Below are 6,348 nucleotides of genomic sequence, written 5' to 3' on the forward strand. Positions count from 1 at the left end.
GGAATATCCCATGCTTGTTAAAATGAAAAATGCCCTTGATATCTTGCATACAGGACTGTAAACTCTTTAATTTTTTTAAAGCTTTATTTATGGATTTTTTTTCCAGAGAACATATTACAAAAACCATAACATAATAACAACCCACCCCACCCCACCCTCCCCATTGCACAATGTATATACAGACACATCTGGATGGAGGAAAATAAAGAAGAAGAAGAAGAAGAAGAAGAAGAAGAAGAAGAAGAAGAAATTATAAATAAATAAATAAAAATAAAATTCACTTTTTTCCCATTTTTGTACTAAACAGCTGTACCCAGAAAGAGGGTAGAGTTGTCAAAGATTCAACATAGTCAATAAAGTGCTCCAGTAGGAGTAGAGACACAGTCCGTTGAGCCACATAGAGTAAACTTGATTTTCTCTAGCTTCAGAAAAAGCATCATATCTTTGAGCCAGGAATTGAAAGAGGGAGGTTTACGAGATTTCCATAGTAGCAGTATTCTGCGTCTGGCTATGAGAGAAGTAAAGGCGATAATGTCTGATTGTTTAGAGGATAATTGCAAAGAGTTATCCAGAGTCCCAAGAATAGTAACCAGAGGCGATGGTGTTATTGTAACCTTAATGATATTAGATATCACTTTAAAAATGGAGATCCAGTAAGACTGGAGTTTGTGACATGCCCAGAACATGTGTGTTAAATTAGCAGGTATACCGCTGCAACAATTACAGCTCTGGTCTACGTGTGGATAGATATTTGCAAGTTTAGCTTTACATAGATGAATTCTGTATAGGATTTTAAATTGAATGAGTTTAAGACGGGCACAAGAAGCTGAAGAAGCTCCCCCTCCCATTTAGACCTCTGTTTTACGCAAAGCCTACACTATTCTGAGTCAAAATATGACTGTACAAATGAGAGATTAAACCTTTCTGACTGTATGTGAATTTATCTATAAAATGAATGGGATCAACTTCAGGAAGAATTGGAAATGAAGGGCAGTGGGTTTGTACAAAGTTTCTGACTTTAAAGTATCGAAATAAGTTCCCCTGAGGAAGATTTAATTTTTTACAAAGATCAGAAAACGTGAGGAAAATTTTCGAATTCTCGTCGAATAGGTCTTTGAACCTGACTAAGCCACACTTTTGCCAAGGTGCAAAAGAATAGTCCATAAAAGATGAAAGAAAAAGATGGTTGTTTCTAATAGGAAGAAGTTTCTTAAGGAAAAATGAGATGCTTTAATATGAAAATTAAATTGGGACAATATTCATAAAGTTGAATAGACTATAGGGTTGGAAATTTTTTTGCCAGATTCTATGGGAAGTGAAGAGTGTACTAGAGCGGGAATTGAAAACTGGTGGCATGAAGAGGCCTCAAGAAGGCACTATATAATAATAGAGAAAACTGGGCAAAGCTAAGCCACCTTGTGAGCGAGAATTTTGAAGAGCTTTTAAACTTATTCCAACCATTCCATATAAAGGAAGAAATAAGCTGATTTAGGGATTGAAACACGGGTTTGGGTATGCTATTCTCATCTCTGGTACCACGCTGGTGGAACGAGCTTCCAAGCACTATCAGAGCAACAGAAACCCTCTCCACATTCAAGAAATTCAAAAAATTCAAGAAAGACCCAGCTTTTCCGAAAGTATCTCATGCACTGAAAGTCTTTCTTTAATGCACTTATTACTTCCTGGCATATTGCACTCAATGTAAGGTAATTTGTATAAATTGTACTGTAGTTTGAATGTTAGATCCTCTTTTGTAAGTCGCTTTGGATAAAAGCGTCTGCCAAATGCATAAATGTAAATGTAAATGAATAAAGGAATACATTGAAAGATACATAAACATTTAGGTAATACTGTCATCTTGATCACATGTATTCTACCCATAAGCGTAAGAGGGAGACTTTTCCATTAATGGGGGTCTGATTTTGTTTTAAGAATTAGTGTGTCTAAATTGGCTTTATGTAGTTCGGAGAATCTAGGAGTAATGAAGATACCTAGATATTTGAAGCCTGATTCAGAGATACGAAAAGGTAACATGGATAGCTGAGAGGAGGGGACCTGTTGAGTGATAGGAAAATATTCATTTTTTTGATAATTCAATTTATAACTTGAATTAAGTTCAATTGGAAATTAGTTAGAAATAAGAAGCTACCAAATTTTTCAAGAATAGAAATTATTTTAGGGGTGGATATCAATGGATTGGAAACAAACAGTACGAGATCATCAGCATATAAAGACAATCAGTATTCACGATCATTTCTAAAAATACCACGGAAATTAGAGAATGTTCTTAAAACTATAGAAAGTGGCTCTAATCCAATTGCAAATAATAAAGGAGACAGTGGGCAACCTTGACCTGTTCCTCTGTTTAGTGAAAAATATTTTGATCTGTTGTTGTTGGTGCAAACACTTGCTTGTGGAGAGGCATACAAAAGTTGGATCCAATTAATTAAGTTGTTTCCAAAACCAAACTTTCAAAAGCCTTTTCGATTGTCAAGAGGTGTAAACTATACTTAACAGCTTCCTTATGCTGGAAAAAAAGATGTCGACCAGGTATAAAACCGGTCTGTTCTTCCGCAATGGTGGATGGCATAAATGGACTTAGTCTAGTTGCTAAAGTTTTAGATAGAATTTTAAAGTCTGTGTTTAAAAGAGATATGGGCCTATATGATGTGCATTCTATTGGGTCTTTTCCTTTCTTTGGAAGTAAAATTATGGTTGCTTGTGTAAGTGTAGGAGGAAGAAATTTATCTTGAAATGCTTCATTATACATTTCTAAAAGTATGGGTGCTAATTGATAGCTAATTTTTTTTTTAATTTCTGCTGGATAGCCATCTGGGCCTGGGGCTTTGTGACTTAGCATACTATGAATGGTTTTAACAATTTCTTCTAGTGTGAGGGGGGTCTCTAACTCGTCCACTGCATGTGGATTTAACTTAGGAGTTTGTATATCGTCAAAAAAATGTTTCCATAAATGAACCACCTGTTGGGAACTCTGTCTTATAAAGGGTAGAGTAGTACACAAGGAAGGTAACATTGATTTCTAAGGGATCAGAAATGATATCTCCAGCCTCATTTTTAATTTGATCAATCCATCTGGAAGCTTCTTTCTGTTTTAATTGATGAGCCAACAGCCGATTGGCCTTTTCTCCATATTCATAGTAGAAACCTTTAGAGAGTAATAGCCTTTTTCCGCTTGAGTTGTAGATAGTAAGTCAAATTTGGCTTGTAGATCAATTTTCTTTTTGAAAAGGTGTGGATTAAAATTAGAAAATATCTGATTGTCTAACTTTGTAATGGAGTTTATTAAGTTGTCGAGCTCTGTGTGTTGAGCCTTATAAACGTGGGCTGAAAAGGAGATTATTTGACCACAAAGATAAACTTTTAAGGATTTCCAGAGCAGTAAATATGAAATTTCATCTGTTTTATTTATACTTAAAAATGTATCTATAGCAGAGTATATATATATATATATATATATATATATATATATATATATATATATATATATATATATATATATATATATAATAAATGCCTTATCCGAAAGTAAGAGAGGATCAAGTCTCCAGTTAGCTTTGGGTTGGGGAAAGTGAGAAAGATTCATTTTGAGCAATAAGGGATGGTGATCAGAGATGATGGCCGGCAAGTATTCTGTTCTAGTTACGGTTGTTATTAGTTTGCGGTCAATAAAAAAAAAATAATCTATACGTGAGAAAGTTTGGTGGACCATGGAGTAAAATGAGAATTTTTTTTAATAGTGTCTCCAAGGGTCAACCATGTCGTTTCTGTTCATAAAAGAAGAGAAGACTTTAGTGTGGGTTTAGGGTGTTAGAGATTTTGGGTTTGAACGGTCCAACAGGTGGTCAATAACACTCCACAGTGTGGGTATCCATATCGGGTAATGAGGATAGTAGTTTGTTTGCAAAAGAAATATCATCCCAGTTAGGTGCATAAACGTTCACCAAAAGTACTGGGGCTTGGAACAATATTCCAGTAACTATGACATATCTGTCTTTGGGATCAGAAATGACCTTTGTGTGTTTTAAATGAATTTTTCTGTTTACTAGAATAAAGCTCTGCTACTGAAATTTGAGAAAAATGATTGGCCAATCCAAGAACCTTTAAGCCTAGCTTGGTCTTTAGGGCATAAATGTGTTTCTTATATAAATGCAATATCTGTTTGTAAGTGGGGCAGCACGGTGGTGCAGCAGGTAGTGTCACACAGTTCCAGGGACCTGGAGGTTGTGGGTTTGAGTTCCGCTCCGGGTGACTGTCTGTGAGGAGTTGGTGTGTTCTCCCCGTGTCCAGTGGGTTTCCTCCAGGTGCTCCAGTTTCCTCCCACAGTCCAAAAACACATGTTGGTAGGTGGATTGTCGACTCAAAAAGAGTGTGTGTGTGTGTGTGTGTGTGTTGCCCTGTGAAGGACTGGGTGTATTCCTGCCTTGTGCCCAATGATTCCAGGTAGGCTCTGGACCCACCGCAACCCTGAATTGGATAAGCAGTTACAGATAATGAATGTTTGTAAGTGTTATAGATGAGAAATAATTTTGGACTTTTTGATTGGACCATTCAAACCTTTCACATTCCAAGAAATGAAATTAATTTGAGGTCTATGATAGCCTCCACCATTATCAGCCATTAATTAAGTAACCAAGTAAGCCACAGAGGGAGGAGGGGGGGAAATTGCATAAATGTCTCCTTAGTTAAATCATGTGTGTGTGTTAACAACTTTCCACTTAAGGTGTAACAAATATACACTTTATGCCCTAAGCCCCCTTCCCCAAATGAAGACGGCAGAGGGCCAGCAAAACCATTTGGTTCCCATAACTAATACTGTCATTAAGACAAAAAAAACTTAGATTATATCAACAAGGGGCTCCATACGAAATAAAAACATAATAAAGGGAATAACAAAGTGACAACATAATGAAAGTTAAGGATATTTGGAGCTATAATAGCCGCTTTGTGTGACACTTATGGTACAGATGAACATTTAGCTCCGGACAATCTCACTTTGGAGGGTTCCGACGGTCCAGAAACGTCTGAGAAACCTGGGGAGTTTTGAAAAAGTGTTTGTTGTTGTCAGACAGGATCCACATACGAGCAGGGTACTGAACTCCAAACTTCATCCCTCTTTCAATTAGTCGAGACTTCACTTGTTTGTCAATTGTCGCTAAAATGAACTGAAAAAAGTCGATTTTCCCATGTTTTGTGTAGCAAATAAAGGTGTAAAGGACCTGAAAGCACAGATAGGTTCAGCTAAGCATACAACGGCAGCGAGGGGCATGACCTCATCACTCCCCATCTCAGATCTGGTCACCCTAATTAAAGAAACACACACATTTAAAAATCCCCTTCATAATTCCCCCTTTGATCATTAATCACTAGTCCCTATCCACCTTGGAACGAGGGGACCAAATTCAAGTGATCTTGTTTTGTCGGTTGTGATTGGACATTATTGACAAGAGCTTGCATAGTGGTGGTGCGGGCCAAACAAGTGGTGCAGAACTGCAGGATACTTGGGACTAAGATCGGCAGTAGTAGAATAGTTACAAGCACTGGGATTGCTATTACCATCAGCTGCATAAACCATCCACCAAATAATGCAGCCAACCAGCTCCCCCAATCATTGCCAGCCTCTTGAAAAGTAGTTACTGCACCTCTCCACCAAAACTACCTTGCTTTGCCTCTGGCTTGCCTAACAGTTATTAAAGCAATATATACAGACTTCATGCTACCACTGCATCTTTGATTTTGTATTTCTATTTAATTATAACAAATAACCGGCAACATTCTGCATCAAACTCTCTCCCTGGATTTCTTAGAAACCAGAGTCCGACTCTGAATATGTCCTCTCCTGTGTGGTAAAGACATTTGAAAACTTGAAACAAGGAGTTATGACGAACTCAAATAGTTTTTACCATTACAAGTGTTCTCCTCTGAGCGAGTTGAGCTGAGGAACAGAATCAGAATTTAATGTTCTCTGAGCGTGTTGAGCTGATGAACTAAATCAGAAGTTAGTGTTCCCCTCAGAGCGTGTTGAGCTGAGGAACAAAATCAGAAGTTAGTGTTCCCCTCAAAGTTATTTTGAAGTGTTTTAGAGATGCAAAGGTGTTAAACAGTTATTGTGGTGAGTTTGTGAGGTCTGTTCCTGGAGAAATTAATTTGTTGATTTTATGCAGATTATAAGTTTAGTGAAAATATTCTGAAATATTGCATTTTCTGTTTATTTTAATTAATTTGATGGGATTAAAAATAAATCCCTTTTAATTTGTTCCATTGTGTGAAATAATGTAAATAAACAGTGAAGTCTGAAAATCAACAGCAGGATTATGTAACGGGTCGACA

Source organism: Hoplias malabaricus, chromosome 1 (genome assembly GCF_029633855.1).
Source record: "Hoplias malabaricus isolate fHopMal1 chromosome 1, fHopMal1.hap1, whole genome shotgun sequence".
Lineage (NCBI taxonomy): Eukaryota > Metazoa > Chordata > Actinopteri > Characiformes > Erythrinidae > Hoplias > Hoplias malabaricus.